Source organism: Quercus suber, unplaced genomic scaffold, assembly GCF_002906115.3.
Source record: "Quercus suber isolate HL8 unplaced genomic scaffold, Cork oak 2.0 scaffold_330, whole genome shotgun sequence".
NCBI classification, from domain to species: domain Eukaryota; kingdom Viridiplantae; phylum Streptophyta; class Magnoliopsida; order Fagales; family Fagaceae; genus Quercus; species Quercus suber.
Window position 1 is genome coordinate 92,138 of NW_027069783.1, and position 23,414 is coordinate 115,551.

A 23,414-nucleotide genomic window follows, 5' to 3' on the forward strand; every position below is an offset into this window, starting at 1 on the left:
ATAAAGATTTTCATTAATTGAGGCAAATGCCCAATAAGGATACATCCATACAAACTTGGTTTCCTATTATCGAGGGAGTGTCTTTCACCCAAATTACACAATCACTTAGCATATTTCGCTAGACTATAGGCTGCACCATTGCTGCATCTCTGCACATGTTTCAATTCCCATCCATTGAAGCCATGTAGAAAATGCATGGATCCTTCCACCACTTTCTGAATAGAGCTGGGTGGTTTGTTTAACCCGGAAAGAACTTCATCACAGTTAGGGAATCACCCTCTACTACCACATTCCGAAGGCCTAAGTCCCTCGCCAAAATAATCCCTTCTCCGTTGCCTTTGCTTCCACTACCAGGGCCTCCAAAGGGAGAGGAACTTTCTTGCTTAGTGCACCCATAATTTGTCCCCTTTCATTTCTTATCACCATGCCAATTCCACAGCAACTAGACTCCATAAATACCGCTCCATCCACATTGATCTTGTACCAACCATTTCTTGGAGGTCTCCATTGTGGTCTGTCATGATGGGGCTGTGAGGTGCTCTTAGGTGTTTGCAAATTCCCTTGTCTAAACTCCTCTAAGTATTTGACTGCATCTGTAGCTATGGTCTTGGAAAATTTGCACCTGCCCTCATGTTTGAAGGAGTTTCAGTTGCTCCACAGCCCCTAGGCCGTGACTGCCAGAAGATCCCAGTCCACGCCAGCTTGCTTGTCCATGAGATTCCAAACCACATCAATAAATTCCATTTGTGTGGGGCATCCAGTAGGCATTTGAATACCTATTTCCTTCCATACCTCCGCTGCAATGTTACATTGCACCAACACATGGCCTGTTGTCTCACAAGCCACACAGAACACACTCATCTATCGAGGCCACCTTTCTTCTCTTTAAACAATGATTTGTGGGAAGGATATTTCTGCACGCTCGCCGCATAAAATGTTTGGTTTTATTTGGGCAATTTAGATTCAAATGGACTTCTATACCTTAGTCATTATTGAGCTGTTCGAGGTTCCTCCACCTTCCCTCTGTTTTCTGGTTTCCTTGATGGTTTTGAGTGCCACCCCGTAAGAAACTTTGACCGAAAATTCTCCATTTTTCGTCCATGCCCAAACCTGTGAGTCTTCTAGAAAGCCATGACTGATTTGAATAGCCAGAATCTTCTCGGCTTTATGTTGGAGAAAGGTCTCCAGCCCTGTTTAGCCAACAAGGCCATATTAAATGCTTTTAGATCTTGAAATCCCATCCCACCCTTTAATTTTCTGGTACATAGCTTGTCCCACGACACCCAAGCCATTTCCCTCTCCTTTTCCTTCTGGCCCCACAAAAAGCTTATCACTAGTGAGTTGAGATCTTTGCACAATGGGTCTCGAAGCATAAAACAACTCATCGTATAAGTGCATGTTGCTTGGTCAACCGCCTTGATGAAGATTTCTCTACCCGCTATGGACAAAAGCCTCCCTAGCAATCTTCCTCCCCATTTGATCCTTAATTCAGTAAAATGCTTTCTTTTTTCCCCTTACGACCATGGGTGGCAAACCAAGGTATTTTTCATGTTGTTGTATAACTTGTGCACCAAACAGATTTTAATTCCATCCTTGATCTCCCTCTTGGTATTTTTTACTAAAGAAAAGAGAAGTTTTCTCATTGTTTAGCTTCTACCCCGAGGCTTCCTCATAATCCTTGAGTACCTGGCTGACCTGATTAGCTTCATCCATGGTAGCTCTAAAAAATATTATACAGTCATCTGCAAACAACAGATGTAAAATCTGGGGTGCCCCTCTACACATCGATACCCCTTTAATCTTCTCCATGTTCACTTCATCCCTAAGAATTGCCGATAATCCTTCAGCACATAATAAGAAGAGATACGGAGGTATTGGGTCGCCTTGCCTTAAGCCCCTGGTTGGAATGATCTTTCCCTTGGTTCACCATTTATAAGAACAAAGAATGACACTATTTTAACACACATCATAGAGAGGGAGATCCATCTTTCATGGAAGCCAATTTTTCTCATAATTGCCTCTAGATATGCCCATTCTACTCTATCATATGCCTTGCTCGTATAGAGCTTCACTGCCATCCAACCCTCTTTTCCCTTCCTTTTTTGATTTATTCAGTGCATGATTTCAAAAGCTACTAGCACATTGTCGGTGATTTACCTTCCGGGGACGAATGCACTCTGCGCTTCACTAATCACCTCAAGTAGGATTTTCTTTACCCTGTTCGCAAGAACTTTGGAGACAATTTTATATATAACATTACATAAACTAATTGGTCGGAATTTAGTGATTTTTTAGGGGTATTTCACCTTCGGAATTAGGCAAATATAAGTCTTATTCAAACTCCTAGGCATCCTACCTGAATTAAGTATATCAAGGGCACAATCAATTATATTAGACCCAACCACATCCCAATATTTTTGATAGAAAATAGGAGGTATACCGTCTGGTCCTGGCGCCTTCGTGGGGTGCATTTGATTAAGGGGAACTTCTAATTTCATCTTCCTTGAATTCCCCCAATAGCTTGTTGTTCATCTCTGTTGATATCCTCGGTTTAATCGCATAAAGGCTAGCTTCCCTTATATTTGGGTGACCCGTGCTATAAATCTCAGAGAATTACTCCAAAATTATTTGTTCCACCTCCTCCTTTTCCTCATGCCAGGCCTCATCTACTCCCCACAAACCCTCAATTTTATTGTGCCGCTGCCTTTGTGTTGCCGTTACATGGAAGAATTTCGTATTATGATCACCCCATCTCATCCACAAGGCTCTCGACCTCTGCGTCCACATCACCTCTTCTCTAAAGAGGGTCTCATTAATCTTCCTTTGTAATTGCTGGATTTCTTTAGTCGTGTCATGGAGGAGGTTCAGATTCTCTAATTGTTAAAACCTATCTTACTTCTACTTCAACACTTTATTTACATTACCAAATGTCTCTCGATTCCATCTCATCAAGTGGGATTGACAACATCTCATCCTATCTTGAATTTGAAACTTCGGATCTGCCCAAGCCACCACCACAATTTCCTTACATCGTTCATCACAGGTCCATATCTCTTTAAAGAAAAACCTTCTCTTTCTCGGTTTATTCGAAGTTCTTTTCTTCATTGACATCATGAGAAGGAAGTGGTCCAATGTAGTCATTGACACATGATGTATCATTGCCTCTGGGAAAATTCTTCTCCATTCTTCATTTGCAACAATTCTGTCCAATCTAATGAGGGTCCTCTTCTCACCAAGTCTTTCACTACACCATGTAAACCTTTGCCCAACAAATCCCAAGTCTGTGAGACCACAAAAAGTCAAGCAATCTCTAAAATTCCATGAATGCTCGAAAGTGTGTTGAAAATACAAAAGCTATTTAGACCCTTAAATTAAAGTTACGACTCGATTGATTTTACACTAACTTAATACTAAGTGTGGAATAGTGTAAATGCGAGTGGATAAACAAACAAGTTACTCTAATCCATGAACTTAACAACACAGCAGTAAAATGGAATGAAAAAGAGTAGGGAAGAGAGATGCAAACACAAGATAATACGTCGACATGTTATTGAAGAGGAAACTGAAAAACTCGGTGAAAAACCTCTCCGCCACCCTCCAAGCGGTAATCGATCTACTAGACAATCAGTTAGGATACATGGGTTAGCAAGAGATCCTCCAAGCCTAAAATAAGAGCAATAAAGCATATCAAAGCACCATAAAGCAACGAGAAAACAAGCACAAAGTAAATCAACGTTTTCTAAAAAAAATGTCTTCTCCCCCTTGGTATATGCATCTCCCCTATGGCTTTCTCCCCCTATGAATGTGCACGAGGTAGAATTTCTACCCCTAAAAATGTGCACATGAGTCATATAGAAACGACAAAAATCTCCCACTTTTTGTCACGAATAGACAAATGAATCAAGAGGAAGGAGGGAAAGAAAAAAAAAATATGAACAAGGGTAAAAGATGATGCATGAGGGGTGCAAGATGTATGAGAAAATGAAGCTCAAACGCAAACTAAAACATCTTTAAAAAATGCTACAAAGTATAAAGAACATGACATGCTAAGGATGATAAAACATTATATAAACCTAGGCATGACAAAGACACAAGAACATGTTATATGTGCTAAAAGGTCTAAAAGGACTTAACTAGCATAAGTGAATGCAAAAACATGTCAAGTGTTCAAGTGTGTGCAGCAAAGGTGCATCTAGTGTGCATCTTATCAAACACATGTTATTCGGGCATTTTATCAAACACTTAGAGTGCACACACTACACATGTATGTTAAACAATGCCCGAACATATAAAAATCTTGCCTAAATACATGTTATTTTTGCCACAAGGGGCCAACAACCAAAGCAAATCATCATTTAAAACAAAGCTCAGTCAAAAAGATTGACAAAAATTAAGTTTTCTAACTCTCATTTGAGAAAATCTCAACTATAAACATAAAACCCCCAAAAAGATAATCTAAAGATCAGAATTAATGAAAAGAGTTAAAGATTACCTTAGAGATGTTTATGGAATGTAAAACACATGAATTTAGTTGGATTTTGATGTTGAAACATTAAAACAAGGGTTTGGGGGAAGATGGGAGAAGTTTAAAACAAAAGACTCACAAAATGCCCTTTAAAAAGTTGATCTGGAAATTTTCACGGGAATCTTACTCGCGAAATTTCGCTGGTATCTCGCTGGTAAGCCTTACTCGCGAAACAACCGCAAAATAGTTGCGAAACTCTCTGTCCAAAGCTGAAAAACTTGAGAATTTGACCATTTAACTCCCAGTTGAGCATACACATGAAATGGGTCATGAAAATACCCAAAAAACATGATTTTCACACAAAAACAACTTGAAAAACTTTGGAAAACATAGGTGATACAAATCACTTCCAAAAGCAAACAAAAAGAACAAAAATATTTTTGGTTTGATCTACATATGGTTGAGCACACACACATTACATTTGAACATGTATATCACACAAATGAAATAAACATTTATTAAACATTAGACTTGTGTATTGTGTGTGTGTGTGTGTGTGTGTGTCAAATGTGGAATAGTCCTAGACCAGAGTGAAGCTCTAATGATCAATTCAATCAAGTCATATACAACTGGTACTAAGTCAAGTGGTCTATCTCAATTATAGAAATAAACATATATGACCTTCCACAATAAAATTATTACAAATCTTAGAAGCTTTTCATTTGGCTTCTATACAAATCATAAAATTTGATCATTTTGAACACTACATCTCATTTTTGAGATCGGTACTTGAAATTTTTGATATTTCAACATTGAGAGTTAGCATTTGGCTTTTTGAGCACTATACATTTCAATTTAAAATGTCGTTTTTCCTTTTTCCTAGTCAAATACTAGCATATGCGATGACTTTTGCAACTCATTATCTCTTTTTATTTGGAGATTTACATTTGGTGAGCTTTATTGCAAAAACAAAAAAATAAAAATAAAAATAAAGTGAGAAGAGATATAGGCACAAGTCTATGTAAGTATCAAGACCATCAAGACTATTGACTAATCATTTATGACAAGCTTGAAAATCTATTTACAACAATCACACATAGTTTTCAAGATTTCTCCCACACAAATAAATGTGCATACATAACAAGTTAAGCTCGTAAACGTACTGTGCCATTAGTACGAAAGTACTAGGCCAAACTCACATGAGATATGTGCTCAAACATATATGATCAAACTTTTTGAATTTTTCACTTTTTTTATGTGGTTTTGGATTTTTACTCACACAAAACTAAAACATAAAAGTAAGATCAAAATAAAAACAGTGCATATAAAGAAATGTATGATGCACAAATGCATGACAGTAAAGCATCTAATGCATGAAGGATCCTACAAAGATCGAAAGAATTAGATCAAGGACCCAAAGAACAAAAGTTCAATGATAAGAACCCTTCCTCATCCAAACGGAATGATTGTTTGGAATGAGTGTCTCATGAGAAGTGAGACGAGGGTTGGAAGAATGAGAACCGGGGATGCACATAAACAAGGAGTTAAGAGCATTAAACACTTTCCTTAACAACATGCTATTTTCACTCAAATCCAATTTACCATTTTTAGCACAACTTCCATCAAGCTTAAGTTTCTCTTTTCTTTTGATTCTTTTAAGAGCATGAAATTTAGAGCAATGAGGTCTAAGATGAGCAAGTACGCCACAATGATGACAAATAATGTGTTTAGGTCCACTAGGCCTTTTGGGAAGGGATCTAGCAACATGAGTTTATTCTCTCTTTAACTTGGGGCATTGAGGTCTTATGTGACCGATCACACCACAATGGTGGGCAATTAGGAACAAACTTAGATCTACTCAATTCCTTATGATGGGACCTAAACAGAGGCTTAGACTTAAGAGACTTTCTCTCTACTTTTTAATTTCTTTTGTGTGGAGGAATGTATACTGATTTGTCATTTGAGGTAGAACACACAGTAGGCACAAAATCGAGTACCACAACATGATTGAAACATATATTTTCTTCTTTTTTAGCAACAGGTTCAGCAATTAAACACTTGGCATGCATGTTAAGAGATTCATTTTCACATTTAAGATCATCAACAAGTTTGTTAGACAAAACAAGTTTAGCATCTATGTCCATATTCAAACATTCAAACTCTTTCAACTTTTCAAGAGAATTTTCAGCAAGTTCCTTATATTTCTCAACCAATTTGTTGGATTGATTGAGCTTAACAATCAAATCCTCATTTTCACAAAATAACTTGCTCAAACTCTTTTGAAACTTCTTAGCCTTTTTCTTCAAGAGTTTGTCATTTGGAATATCAATAACACCCAATGATTCAAGTAACATGTCATCACAATCATGAAAATAAACACTCATAGAGGCATTTTTACAAACACATGACATGTTACTATCATCAACATCCAAAACATGCATAGAAGCATACAAAGCACTATCCATGGCAAAAAACACAAAGGGTCAAGGATCACACTTAGGTATCTAAACCATAACAAGTGTACCCGCTCTGATACCAATTGAAAGCTCGAAAATGTGTTAAAAACATAAGAGCTGTTTAGACCCCCAAATAAAAGTTACGGCTCAATTGATTTTACACTAACTTAATACTAAGTGCAGAATAGTGTAAAAGCGTGCAGATAAATAAACAAGCTACTCCAATCCATAGTCAAAGCAACACAACAGTAAAATGGAATGTAAAATAGTAGGGAAGAAAGATGTAAACACAAGATAACATGCCAATGTGTTATCGAAGAGGAAACTGAAGAACTCGGCAAAAAACCTCTCCGCCGCCCTCCAAGCGGTAATCGGTCCACTAGACAATCAGTTGGGATACATGAGTTAGCAAGAGATCCTCCAAGGTTAATCTACCCGATGTACCTAAACCCTCAAAACTCCTACTCCAACAAGGCTTCTTGGAATCATGTCTTGTCTAACTTTCCGGATCCCACAATACGCCTGATTGCATCCACCAAGTCTCACTGGCTTCTTTTGACAAATCCCCAGAGCTTACCAAGCTCTAAAATACTCTCTACACTCTAAATAGGTGTGGGTTGTGTTTGAGTACAAATCTCCTCTCAATGTATGACAATGGGAGAGGGATGGAAAAGAGGCTACAATGATTTCTCACTAAGGATGAGTAGCTCTCTCTTTAAAAGATGGGTATGTGTGTTGTAGAAAACCTATCTGAGGTTTTTCTCTCTGAATGGTCTCTCATACATTTGTGAATAATGAGAGTATATATAGTATAGGTGAAGGGTAAGAAGTCACACATTAAAAATTCTTTAGGTAGAATGTTTCGCGACTACATCGCAGGAAGGCCTTACCCGCAAGACATTCGCGAAAATGACAGCCTGGCACGACTCTTCAGCTTCTAGTCATGTGCTTCTCACATGGCTCTTTCGCGGGTTAGCTTCTCGCGAAATCCACTGATCTTCAATTAAGCTTAAGTCTTCACCAACTTAATACTAAACCCAATATAATAAAATCTCACAAACTACAAGAAACAAAATTAAAGCAATTACAACACTTTTTGTCATGGAATAAAGCTAATATAAAACATATTTGTAAATCACAACTTTACATAACTAATCTTACAATTTTTAAATTCAGAGGAGCAATCCCAGAGTCCAGTGAACCATGGGAATCTGGGACTTCGCTTGAGGGTTGAACATATATGGTGGGCAGCCTGTTGATTCTCACTTTCTTTGAATATAATTCGTTTGTTGAGCTCTCTAGAAACTAGCTTTTCGTGTAGGTTTAGTCATCCAGCTGGGTTAGGGGTAGCGCAAGCGATGAAAGCAAGGACATTTCAGTTGATCTTTTGGATTATGATTAGTATACAGAATTTCAAAGCTTTACGTTCATGAACGAGATCTATTGGAGCTGAAGCTGTATTGGATATGGACAAAATTTTCTTTGGGAAGTTACTTCAACCCACCGTGTAAAAAATTAGAGCACTATTCACATATGTTTTTACTCACTAATCTACTTAATTATGCTATGATTTGTTTAAATGATTTAATAAATCACTGGTTGGCAATCCTATGACGTCGTAAGAGTCTAATGCAATATCAGTAATAAGATGTGGACATGGCATAGTAACGTCGCACGAAGGAGTGACATGGCACCAGGTCAAACAATCCTAAGGGCTGAGTTTTACATGTCCCATGTAACTATGTAAGTATTACAGCTAAAACCACACTACCAAATTTGTTGTAGTATTTAAAAATTGGAGGGAAAAATAGTTAGAGCATATGCTAATGCTAGAGTTTAGGAAGTTGTTAGATGTGCTTTATTAAATCTAACATGCCATTAATACGTTATAATTGTATTCTTGCATTTGATAAATGTGGTTTTTTTTTAATAGATACTGTTAGAAATATAGGGCCAAATTAAACCCAAATAAAGTAGCCCAATAGTGAGCCTAGTCCAACCCATTGTCAAAGAGGTGTATCTCTTCGTTTATACCCTTTGTTTGTCTATATAAAGGGGCCAAGAGCTCACTTATGCAACCGATCGAATTTTTCACTTATGTGTGGTGTTGTAGAGAACAACACACGGACATCTCTCCATATTTCTTATCAATTTATCAAAATATTTAGGTTGTGGATGTTGTGTGTTTGTTTTCATAAGAAACACCACAGTCAAGTCTCAATAATAAAAATCGTAGGAGACTTTGAATTGTTCAACATATATGATAGAGTAAATTTATAGTGTCTACTCTTAATGATAACTCATTAACATCAAATCAAGACATTAATTAGTTCTCGTTCGAGAATAATAGACTTTACCAAGTGATAAATGTGAATTAGTTACATGTGATTACCAATAAAAATCCTACGTAATAAATTTCCATGTAAATGCATTATAAAAGATAATTAGATTAATAGTAAATTTTCATATTTGAATTTAGATTGATGTGTGAATTTCCTATCGTGCTCTACCACCCTCTCCCTCTCTCTAGAATCCTTCTATTTCTATAAAATACATGCATTAATCTTTTTGTATGAAAAGTTTAATTAAAAATATTTGGATAATTTCACAAACATATTTGGGCTAATGCCAATCAAGTTCATAACATTTAAATACTGACTATCTCAATCCAATAACCCAAATGCCTTGTAATTAATGTCGTTGCTTACTTTTTTTTTAGTTTCTTTCTCTCTTTATCATAACTATCTTCTCTTTATCACGTCTCTTCTCCTTCTCATCTCTCTCTTCTTTCTTCTTTCTTCCTCTGACCCTCTTGCATCTATCTCCAATTTCTATTTTCTCTTTCTTCTCTCCCTCTCTCTATTCCTCTAACCATCTCAGCCCATAATCTCTGACTCTCTCGTCTCTCTATCTCTCTCTAATTTCTATTTTCTCTCATTTCGTCTTTCTGGTGGCAACATGGTGGTGGGTTCGCTCATTTATACCTTCTCTCTCTTTGTCTTTGTGATGGTTCCATGGTAATGGGTATTGTTGGAAATTTAGACCCCTTAAACACACAGATTGCGTAGCCTAGATTAATTAGCCAAGTTGTTACTTAGTCAAATTATGCAATTCTAGGTTAAAACAATCAAATAATCATATCAAGATATAAAGCAGCGGAATAATAAATAACACAAGATATGATTACCCAGGAAACCACACGGTAAAAACCTGGGGAGGATTTGACCCACCGATCCGCAAGGCTAACCTGAATTCACTATGAAAGAATTGAAGTTCGTACAAAAGGACTACAAGCTCCCCGCTCGACTTCCTAATGCTACCCACCAGTAAAACTTCCTGACACGACCACGCGCAGGCTCCGAATCCACGGACTACTTCTTTCTTGAATTCTTCAATCAGCTACAAGCTCCCCGCTTGCTTTTCTTTTNTTCTCTTCAACAACTTCATAGCCACTATACAACTCAATGCTTCTTCTATCATCACCGATGACCATAGCTATGGTAACGAGAGAGCCATTAGGAGATACTTGGAAAATGTTCACGAGAGATTAACTAATGTTGTCCAAGTCGACTATACGATTGAAAGAATAGTGAAAGCTACAGCAACGATCCACCTATGGTTTCCTTCAATTGAGCAACTGGATTTGTGCAATTTAGGCACCGCAATCAGTTGAAATTTTTGTTGGGTAACCCAAAATCACAATTTTGATTGAGAATTCATAGAGTCAGTGCAACCAAAAATCAAACCCAAAATAATGATACATATGAGAGAGAGAGAGAGAGAGAGAGAGAGAGAGAGAGAGAGGTAGGATCAAAGAATAACATTCTTTGATGTCTGATTATGCATCTATGGTACCATTGATGCTTCACATACAAAAAAAAATGTCAAAGTTAGAGTAGAAAACAGAGATTTAGAAAGAGAAAAATAAACAGGGAAGAAGAAAAGAGAATGTATCAATGTGAGGGTAGTTCCATAGGTTGGGTAGATGAGATATAAATAGTATGACCACATTTTGATTTTTCATTTGACCACCACTTTTTTTTTAAATAATTTCTTTTATTATGGTTAATGAAGACTATAGTAAACTTATCGAAATACCTTATTGTCATCCAATTGAGTGTGTGTATATATGTGTGTGTGTGTGTGTAACAGAAGATTTAATAATAATAACAATTATAGAACACATGATTTAAAAATTTTCTTTTAATTAATAGTTAAAGGTGGTGTATATATGTTTTTTTAAAATAAAAAATTTATGGTATTACATCTTTAAGCATTATAAAACATTGCTCCTTTCCCATATATTGGAAATTTAATATTTATAAGTAGACTGTTTTAAGAAATAATAAATAAAAACACTTTGTGTGGCTCTTTTTAAAAATAAAAAAACAAACAAACACATGCACTCACACAAGGGAGAGGGACACAAAGGCACACCATAAACTCTACTCAAAAGTCATGCTTACTTTATGTAGTTCCTAGAGATGTATATTAGGTCAAAATGATCATTTTTCTTTAATAATTTTAATGATTCTTTAATGTATATAATCATTATTAGTGATTTTCACCATATTAACAATTTTGCTCACTAAAAGTTTGGAAATAATGTGTTGAAATTAAGTATATATTTGTTTCATTAATATAAATGCAATGATATATACAAATTACATTATATTAATGTAAAAAAAATTGTTATTTTATGGATCAATTCATAATTTTAGTGATTAATTAACATACAAAATTAATTACAAATGTTTTTTTTTTTGCATTTTTTTAAATAAAAGTAGGATATTATGTTCCACAATTCAATCCTACAAACCAATCCAATCCAATTAGATCCCCAATGATCCTGCGTAGTAGCCCAATTTTAACAACCTTGATTGGGTTTGATCAAGCACATAGAAGCATTGTAGAGATCAATGACACCCATCAATTTCTACATATTTGGAAACCAGAACATTTTTTAAAAAGTAAAAATAAATAAATAAGATAAATTTTAGTATTAGAAAATTTGATTACATATAAATTGTTGGTGTTACATATATCTCACACAATTTGAAGGTGAGTGGATGTATCAAATACAGTAAGCTTAAGAAATAATGCTATACTCAAGTCTCATTTCTAATCATTCTATTTGAAATTCTCACAAGCAAAGAAATCTATTACCCATAACCCTAGGGGAAAAGATAAAGAATTTGTATGTGTTTGTTTTTCACGCTATAAAAAGTAACTAAATTAGAATATTGATGTGAGTTAGATTATTCTCATGAGAAGTTAGATTCCCATCCAACAATAGAACATTCTAATGTTGATTTTTTTTTCTTTTTCTTTTATGGCTCAATTTGAGGTTTGTTCTTCAATTATGTCAACATTCAATTGTAATGTGCTTAGTATATAAATAGAATTATTAAATATTTAATGACATTTACAGTTTTTTTAGTATATTTTATATATTTACGCAAAGCTTTCTCATGCTTCGCACAGGTTAGCGACTGGTAATAACTATAACAAAATCAACTTTCTCTCTTTTTCTTTTTACTTGTGTTAGATTTTTGCTTCAGATTTTCCTCTTTTCGACTAATCGCTCTATTCAACTTATATCGCAATCAAATTCTGACTGTAGTTTATCTTTGAGTTGGACCACATATTGGCGAGTAGTTGCAAGATATTGAACTGAACAAATGTGCATTAGAAGCACTAACAATGTAGGGGGCCAAGCAGGACCGGCCCTAGGCTTAGGCCACTTAGGCAATCGCCTAGGGCCCCTTACTAGAGAAAGGCCCCTAAATTTTGGGGCTAAAATTGAAATATATATATATATATATATATTGATATAAAGGAAAAAAAAATTAGTTTTACATTTTTCTCCTATTTTTAAGAAGTACCAAGAATTGAATTATGCTAGAGATAATACAACTTTAAATACATAGGGCTTGCAAATATGTGTCACTAATTACAAGAAATAATTTAGATAGGAAAATACTATAAATATTATAAATTTTACTTTAAAATCTTTATACAAATTTATGTGACAATTAATATGATTTGTAGGTGTCAATAACCTATTAAATGCATTTTTAAATTACTTAGTTATCCATCTTTATAAGCATCATGTTGTAAAATTTATAATATCTCTAATATCATTCATTCAAATACTTGTTTATTATCTTCTTGAAGTGTCATTAATCACATTCATTGCTACAACATTTGTAAGTTTTTTTAGTAAAATTTGTTATAATTTTAGTATTTCTTCAAAAAAAAAAAAAAAAACATATTACAAGATAAAAAGAATGCATTTTTGTTATATAAAAATTATGATATTGAAAACTAGTTAAATATTATTTAATTAATAACAAAAATGCCCCATTTAAATATATCGTCTTATGCCTCAAAGTTGTTGGACCGCCCCTGGGGCCAAGGAATATGATTACTCATTGATATTCTTCTTTGTTCACAAAACCCCATTTTATGGTACCAGAAGAGTAACACAATTTGCTGGTAGATTTCGCTGTGTTGTGGCTTCATGAATGATCACATGAAACAAGACACCATTTCAAATATACATTTCGCAGTGCGGCTTTTGCCCCACATTTCATGTATAATACGTTCATGTGGGTATCAGGGCACGGCACTAGTGATGCCAACTTTAAATACTACGGGATTCCTTTCAAAGATACTTTTAGTAGATTTCGCTGTGTTGTGGCTTCATGAATGATCACATGAAACAAGACACCATTTCAAATATACATTTCGCAGTGCGGCTTTTGCCCCACATTTCATGTATAATACGTTCATGTGGGTATCAGGGCACGGCACTAGTGATGCCAACTTTAAATACTACGGGATTCCTTTCAAAGATACTTTTAGTAGTGAGGTTTTAGCCCCACAATGCATAGAGAAAATCAGCTCAATGGTCAGTCTCATGCATGTTGCAATGGTGATATACGTTCATGAAAGTCACGGCAACATGTTTGACAGATGCTATTCAAACAAAATACTAGCACGCTAAACCATGCATGGGGCACGGACACGGGACCCAAACAATATATCATCTGGATTGCACCAGTGCCATTCTAATCTCTAGATTTCAATACCAATTGCTTTTAGCCATTTTCTACTCAACCATATAGTATGACCTTATATATAGATATCTTATCTAACGTGCTATGTCTTAACACATTCTATATACATTTCTCTGGATTTATGCAACAAGAAAAACTTTAACTGTTGTAAATTGTGCTTTGCAGAGGCCAGGCTTAGTTATTACAATGGCTTTTGGTGTTCTTCCTTCTATTTTGGTTGTTTCATAGTAAATAAGAACCTTAATGATTCATTTAAAAAAAAATTAACAACAAAAAACAATATTAGTCAATTATTTGTGACGCAAGCAGAAAGCCATAAGAAATAAAACACATCTACTTTAAGAAAATAACCTTGAATCTATATGGAGAGAGATTAGAATCCACCATAATTAGATTATAGGAAAACTCTGAAATTTTATTAAATAAAAATTATGAATTGTCTTGGAGGCTACAATGCATCTAAAACAATAAATAAAACAAAAAACAAAAAAAAACAAAAAAATGTTCAATGGCAAATGATTTTCTCTATTAAAAAAATTATAAAAACATAAAAAGGGGATCGAATTCAAACTTTGAATGAAAGTGTCATCATTTGACATTTTGACCAGCTAGGGATCAAAGTTTTGTTCAACACTTCACCTCTACCTAAATTTTGTTTGGCACTTAGGGTTAGGCAAATGACATTTCAAGTGTGTTTGCCTTTCACCTGGTGAGTTGTTCGAGTGATAGTCCAATAAATCCCTAGTAATACACATGATATTATCAATTACCATCACATAACATGGGATTGATGAGTTCACACTAAAGACTCCATTTTTTATTTAGCAAAACAAAAAGTGACTTGCTTACAAATTTGGTTATTTGCTCGATTTTTCATATTTGTAAATTAATCCACTCATTATTTTTTAGATAAATATCAAATAACCAGCCTTGAGGAGTTTTGTAATTCACACTCAAACTCATCAACCAAGGCTTCTACTCTCTATAAATAAAGGATGGTTCGATGCTATTAGTTAAGCATTGGGAGCTCTTTAAGAGAGGCATTAGGTGAAGAGGAATTATTGAAGACAAAAAGGAATATTCGAAGAGAGGTATTGTGCCCAAATTTTTGAAGACAAAAAGGAATATTTGAAGAGGAACTATTCAAACATAGGAGGTGTTGCCCAAGGAACTAACTAGGAGGCCTATTTTTGAAGGAACCCCCAACCTTGTTTTGCCAAAACTCTTTGCATGCAAGTATAATTTCCAAACTAATCCTATTTTGATCTAGTTTCATATGCGCATGTGAATTTTACAAATCCTAATATGCTTGATCTCTTTTCTACATGAATAAACATCACATGCTGTATTTTTGTTTTCGTTTATNTGATGTAGGACAAAATATTCTAATTAATTTCTGTAATCTTTTATATTTGGTATTTTTATGTAATTTTCGTTATTTTAGGTTTAGGTGGTTTATTTCCTTGTTTTTAGGTGCATTTAGTGCTTTTTAGGTTAAATTTGATTCCTGTTATGGTTAGGTATCAATTAGGAGTTATTTTAGATTATATTTTCTTGTCAGTCAAGTTTTAAGGAGCCCTTAAATAGGCCCTTAAGTCTGTAAACGTTTTTGATAGTTTATTATCAATAAAAATTCAGACTTGTGTCTTTTGTGTTCTCTGGTGGATTCCAGACCTATTACCTTGTGGATTCAAGGAACCTCTCGTGGATTCGAGGTTTACTACCCAGGAACTAACAGTTTAGTTTCTGTCCATCAAAGAGAGCATCGTGTGTGCTTCTCTTCAGGCTTCCGCGATATCAGTTGGTATCAGAGCCTTGACTTAGCCTGGTCTGATGGCTAACCGGCGAGACGGTGACCACCACAACAATGACGGTGGTGACGACGTCAACAACCCAGTCCTCACTAGGGCTGAGTTCCTCAAGTTTCGTGAAGAGGCTCGTTATGAGCAACAATTTCATGAAAAGAGTCAGAAAATTATGGGTGAAATCCAGCAAAAGATTGCTACTCTTCTTGCTAGGAAATCATCTCACAACAACAATGTTCAATATATTCAAAGACGCACTCCTAACTACAAGAAAATTTCATTCTTTGACGGAGATATGTGTAAGATGGATTTTATTGACTGGCTTCTTGATTTAGAAGAGTATTTTAATTTTTGGAAGATTTGTGATGAAGAAAAGGTGCGGCTTGCATCTAATAAATTAGACAATGAAGCAGAAGAATGGTGGGAAGACATTCAAATTGATAGAAAGCGACGAGGTAAGCATCCAATCTGCTCTTGGCAAAGAATGAAAAAGGTATTAATTGATTTATGGTTTCCTATTGACTATTATGATATACTAGATTATACAAGTGTTGATTATAAATCTGTGTATTCATATGAAAAGCAATATATTCGAAACCAAAATTTTAACAGCCAAGTCCATGTGTCAAGTAAAGGAAAGGGTTTGAGGGTTGAGAAGAAGCAGCCTATTTCTAAAGAAATTTTGAAGTGGTTAAAAAATATCAAGATTTGCTACCAATTATTGAATTGAAGATTGAAAATACCACTTGTCAAAAATTTTGAAGAAGAGGTCAAAGAAACGAAGGTTGAATTGATTGTGATAATGACAGGAATGAAGACGATGGACTTGAATCCACAAGGTAATAGGTCTGGAATCCACCAGAGAACACAAAAGACACAAGTCTGAATTTTTATTGATAATAAACTATCAAAAACGTTTACAGACTTAAGGGCCTATTTAAGGGCTCCTTAAAACTTGACTGACAAGAAAATATAATCTAAAATAACTCCTAATTGATACCTAACCATAACAGGAATCAAATTTAACCTAAAAAGCACTAAATGCACCTAAAAACAAGGAAATAAACCACCTAAACCTAAAATAACGAAAATTACATAAAAATACCAAATATAAAAGATTACAGAAATTAATTAGAATATTTTGTCCTACATCAAAACGGGATCGAATTCAAACTTTGAATGAAAGTGTCATCATTTGACATTTTGACCAGCTAGGGATCAAAGTTTTGTTCGACACTTCACCTCTACCTAAATTTTGTTTGGCACTTAGGGTTAGGCAAATGACACTTCAGGTGTGTTTGCCTTTCACCTGGTGAGCTGTTCGAGTGATAGTCCAATAAAGCTCTAGTAATACACGTGATATTATCAATTACCATCACATAACATGGGATTGATAAGTTCACACTAAAGACTCCATTTTTTATTTAGCAAAACAAAAAGGTGACTTGCTTACAAATTTGGTTATTTGCTCGATTTTTCATATTTGTAAATTAATCCACTCATTATTTTTTAGATAAATATCAAATAACCAGCCTTGAGGAGTTTTGTAATTCACACTCAAACTCATCAACCAAGGCTTCTACTCTCTATAAATAAAGGATGGTTCGATGCTATTAGTTAAGCATTGAGAGCTCTTTAAGAGAGGCATTAGGTGAAGAGGAATTATTGAAGACAAAAAGGAATATTCGAAGAGAGGTATTGTGCCCAAATTTTTGAAGACAAAAAGGAATATTTGAAGAGGAACTATTCAAACATAGGAGGTGTTGCCCAAGGAACTAACTAGGAGGCCTATTTTTGAAGGAACCCCCAACCTTGTTTTGCCAAAACTCTTTGCATGCAAGTATAATTTCCAAACTAATCCTATTTTGATCTAGTTTCATATGCGCATGTGAATTTTACAAATCCTAATATGCTTGATCTCTTTTCTACATGAATAAACATCACATGCTGAGAGGTATTGTGCCCAAATTTTTGAAGACAAAAAGGAATATTTGAAGAGGAACTATTCAAACATAGGAGGTGTTGCCCAAGGAACTAACTAGGAGGCCTATTTTTGAAGGAACCCCCAACCTTGTTTTGCCAAAACTCTTTGCATGCAAGTATAATTTCCAAACTAATCCTATTTTGATCTAGTTTCATATGCGCATGTGAATTTTACAAATCCTAATATGCTTGATCTCTTTTCTACATGAATAAACATCACATGCTGTATTTTTGTTTTCGTTTATGTGGTATGTTTGGATGGTTACTTTCAATGACATGACCTTGACATTGTTCTAGAAGGCTAGAAGGCTTATTTAATAGGGCGGAAGGGTAACTAACACATTTCCACTCCATAACTCAGCCATTGGTTTTAATTAAATGAATGTAATTTACATTTTTAGATTATATTTAGGAAATAAAACCATGTAGATTTTCTTAGATCATAAACAGGAGAGAGAATGCTATGAATTTTTCTTTCACATACAATTTTATAATGAAAATTCAAATTTTAAATGAAATGAAAGAGATTTTTATTTTTAATTTTACATTTTTATAAAATAAGTGACGACTCTTGCAATACAACTTGTTACTACCACAGCATCACAAAAGCCAACTTATCCATGTCTTCTTTGGGTCAATATTCTACTATACCCCTTATATATATTTTTTAGTGGGTACGGTCCCCATCCAAATCTAAACCATTAATTAGTGTTATTTTAATAGTGACCGTTGATTTAAGTTTAGTTTGAAACCTGTTACCAGTAAGCTAGGTCAGTCTATAAAAGCCAAAAACAGAAACAAAAAAGAGGTGGGTCTCTCTCAACTTCATATCCTTATAGCTAGGTCAGTCTATAAGGATCAAATTGTTTTGATTTTGTTTAAGGTAAGTATCAAGCAAATCCCTAATTTCTTTGTCATTGTTTTGTTCCCCTTTTTCTTTTTAAATTGTAGAAAGAATTTTAGAATTTCACTGTTAAATTTCATTTCACTGTAACGTTGGCACACTTTTGCGCTAGTGAGGTACCAATTTTGTTCTTTCTTATAAGTGGCACAGAAAGTATTTGTTGAAATGCTTCTTAGGGATTCAGTCTTGTTGTGGCTGTGTGTGTGTTCTACTCATTGGGGGGGTGTGGGTTCTTGTTAGTGTGGTGTTGAAATTTTATTTTATTTTTTATTTTATTGGTCAGTAAAGGAAAAAGGCAACACCTGTGTCTTCAAGGTGGAAGGGTTTTTATAAAGAATAAATTTTTTTCTTTTATGTCCTAGGGAGGACACAGGTATAGAGTTGCTATTTCTTTGTTTCTATATCATTTCTTTTCCATGTGATGTACATCTAAGCTGTAATTCTGTAGCTGTTGCAGCATCTTGGAATCAAATTTTGAGTGTTTTCTAGTTTTAAAGTTTGAGAGATTTTGTGTTGCATTTTGGCTAGTACAGAATTTGGTTTTTTGTACTTTTGCTTGCTATTTGTCTTGTTTTGAGAATAGCGTCTCAGGTTGTTTCTGATGTCTGTGCTAATAAAATTTTATGATTTATCAAAAAAATAAATTTAAGAGATTGTAGTTGAAAATAACGAAATTTTTTTAAACATCCTGTAATTTTATATTGACATATTGAAGCAGTCAATAGCATTTTCGGATGGCTAACTAGGGTAAAACAGACTGCTACTTGATGCTAGTGCTTACTTAATGGCAAGGTTTTCTTTATGACTATCTCACTAGGTAAATTGAGTTGTATCATATTCATATCTTCATATCAACAGATGCTTATTTTATTTCTTGAAAATTTGTTCATATGAACTAAAGAGAGAAGGATCCCCGAGCAAATGCTATTGAGAACATTTCTAATGCCATTAGTTATGTTTTGTGCTTAGTCGAGTGAGTTGATACACAAATAAATTATAGAACTTGAAAGATACTAAATTTTCTTTTCTTTTCATTTAGTACTCTGAGGTCAAAGCACCGGATGGATGATTTGTATTTTAATTTTAATTAGGCAAGATAACCAAGAATGAAAAAGAAACTTTACAGGAAAATTAGGAGCTATTCTTAACTAGTAAGTTTTTCTTACAATTTTTTTTTCTTAACTAGTAAGGGGTTCTCTTTTGTTTTTGTTTTTTACAAAATTATCGTTTGGCTTTGTTTTATGCCCAGAAGCTGCTTGATTATTTCATTAAGTCATTCATGTAATTATACTATTAATTATTTTTTAACCTACTAGTGGACATGTTGATTATTAGCTCTGCACATTCCTTTTATTTAAATTTGTATTGTTGAGTTTTCAAAAAAATTATTTGTAACAGCAAAGTAACATTGTTTTGTAGAATTTTGTGCACTTGTTACGAAGCTCTCAATTCCTGATTTTAGTTTAACTTTGGTGTGCATATAATCTTGCATTGATCTATATACATTAGATACATAAATATATTTTATTTTAATACTAATTTTGGGAATGCATAGGAGATATTTGTGAAATTGTCTATTACAAACTTTGAAGTGACGTTAAGCTATTTTTTATGCATGTTGTGCAATCTTGAGGGTAATTTGTTAGATTGAGAAATGCACCAGGCTGCTCTCTAAATTGGCTAATTCCCTTCACTTCCTACTCACAGAAAATAAGGATCCAATTCAGGGGAGGGATGTATTAGTTTTTGAATTTCTTTTATGTGAGGGATGTATTATAATGTTTTGCTTGCCTTTTTCAGTAGCATGTCCTATGGCATTGAAAAACACACTCTTTTTAACATATGGAACTTATTTGTGTGCTTATTTGATAGTAAGCTTTGTGTAGCTTACTGCATTAAAGTTTATGGCTATAAACAGTCTATGTTGGACATTGCACTCTATCTTGTTTAACAGAATTTTATGAAGTGTATAGTAAGAGAAACCTTAGCTAATTTAGTTCCTACTCTTTTTAGCTAAGCACCTATGACTAAAGGTATGTATTAGATAGCTCATATTGCTATTTAAACAATACAGGTTGGACCTCTCAGGTCCTCTGTGTTAGATAGCTCATACTACTATATTTAAACAATGGTTCTCTTTATTTGTTACGAGAATTACAATGTTAAAGGGTTGCTCTCTTTAGGTGGATACATCATATAGTTGTCAATTGGTGATTCATAACGTGTAGCTTGACCTCTCTTTCACAAAAGTTAGAAGTGCCAAAAATTAGTTAGTCTAACTCTCTGTAATTGAATTTTTTTTTTTTTTTTTTTTTTTTTTTTTTTTTTCTGTTGTCTGAAAAATTGAATTGTTTTTAGGTACTGGGAACCTTATTACTTTGCAGTTTGCATCAGTAGGATTTGGGAACGGTGAAATTAGATGATGAGATGAGATTGAAGGAGAAATAGGAGGTGAGAGCTTGAAAAAATACCGTGTTGATTATGTTCTGTTCCAAAGGCAAGCTTTTTTAGTATTTCATTGATTTCAGGTTTATACTTCCATTACAACATTTTTTTTTTTTGAGTCATTTTATTACTAGTAAAAAGAGCAGTGTGCATGAAATTGTCGGATTGTAAGCAACTTGGCACAAGTTAAGCGTGGAGAAAGAACTTAGTTTCCATTACATGCTCATTTCCTTATAATTTATGGGTGTCATCCTTTGTTTCTCTTAGGTAGTTATGAAGAATCTGATTTATAGTTCTAAATTTTGATAAGAGAATTTTAACAATGATATCGTGTATATTTTATGCCAAATTCTCCAACCCCAATGAAGATGGAATATTATAGATTTATGGGCTTGTATCAATTATCTTTGTAATTAATAGAGAGATGATGAACTCCACTAGGGGTTTTTTATATATATATATATATATTTTATAGTAAGCATTAGTTGGTGCAGCTTTGCAGTACTTTTTTTTTTTTTTAAGAAATAGAGCATATATTGATAAGATTTGAATATAAATTTTAAAAATTATCTGAAGGCGTTTGAAACTAATACATTAAACAAATATCAGTTTTTCCTTTGGCATCAAAGTTCAAACTTCAAAGAGTGGCAAGAGAGAAGTTTCTGTTAAGATGGATTCCTTCCCTTTATAGTGCTAAAATACCTGTCCTTTCTCTTATTTGGTCTACAGGTTGTAATGCTAAACTTCTCTCATCTTACTTGTCTATGAGAATCCGCATCTTTGATATTGAGGCTAGAACTTTCCTTTTAGTAATTATAATTGAACTATTTTATTATGATTCGTAATGTTGTTATCACCTCCTTGATATTTTCCCCCTTCAGTTCTAATTTAGTAATACCATTCTATGAAATAGAGCAAGGAAAATCCATTAGGAGTTAATGCATTGAAGTGGTGCTAAAGGACTCAGCTTTGTCATATTGCTAACAAGAAGATAAGCAGTGCTTATGGTCATATTGGGTCTGGAGAAAGGAGTTGCAAATGATGAAAGACCTGTAATTGATAAAGTTGCAAGAAGGGAATGCTCCCCCCTCCCCCCTTTCTTTGAACTAACATCTTGTGCAAACCTTGATTAAAGCTGGGATGGAAACTTTCTTTTATATGATGAATATTGTAAATACTATTGCAGTTTAGCATCCATCAGGATAATAGATTTTTTAATCTATTTGTTTAATTATTATAAATAAGTTCATAGCATCATTTTTTAGTAAGTAGAGATACTTTAAATCAATGCTTTAAAAAGTTGTTATTTTTTCTTCTCCCAAGTTGATATCTTCTTTGTCTATCTTTCTCTCACTCCAGTCTGTGGGTGGGGGTAGTAGCTTCCAACTGATTCACATATTTAATATAAGCTATCCGAACTATGTCTTTTGATAAAAAAAATATATATACAATAAGCTACCAGAAACTGTGGAAAACCAAACAGACATATGATGTATGCAATCTTAGCTATATGATGTATCTAAATTATGTAATTGACCTAAATATATTAGTTTACACATCTAAATGATGCATGCATAAATGACATTTAAATCATGGGATTTACTATCCTTAGGAAGTTAAGATGATAAATTCTATAGCTTGGGAATACTAGGGAATGTTAAGATGATAAATTCCTTAGTAAGCATTAATTAAAAAAAAAAAAAAAAAATGTAAGACTAGGAGAAATTTTGTCTAAGACTATCAAATTATAGACAAACTTGCTTACTAGACATTGGTATTTTTATTTGGAACGTTGTTATCATCCAATATGACGTCTTCATGATACCAATGTGACTAAGGAACAATTTGTTTCATTGAAAAATATGGTGCTATCCTCACAATCATTTTTAAAAAAAAAAAAAACAAACAAACAAAATATCAATCTAATATAACCAAATTTATTGATTTTGATGCATTATGGTAATTTTCAAAGTTTGTAAGTGTTTTAATCATTTTGAAAGTGTCAAGGATGTATAAGTCATTTGTGGGGTTTTAAAGCTATTTTGTTCATTTTAAAGTGCTTCTTTATATTAATTTTGGAAGTTTAAAAATCTATTTTAGTCATTTTCAAATTTTAATGTTTTATAGATATTTCAAATATTTTGAGGTTTCATGGATATTTAGGTCCTTTTCAAATTTTTTTTGGGGAATTTTAGTCATTTCTATATGTTAATGAGGCTATTTTTGTCATTCTTGATATTTTGAAACTCATAGGAGATCACTATCATAAGTTTT

The 23,414-nt window shown here is 33.9% G+C and overlaps 1 long non-coding RNA gene across 1 annotated transcript; it reads left to right on the forward strand.

The window, feature by feature from the left end:
* Window positions 1-18,570: 18,570 nt before the first annotated feature.
* Window positions 18,571-22,360, forward strand: LOC111986863 (uncharacterized). The gene is made up of 3 exons (XR_002880222.2): window positions 18,571-18,674; window positions 21,054-21,146; window positions 22,054-22,360. It is a non-coding gene; the product is annotated as an uncharacterized LOC111986863 (long non-coding RNA).
* Window positions 22,361-23,414: the final 1,054 nt, after the last annotated feature.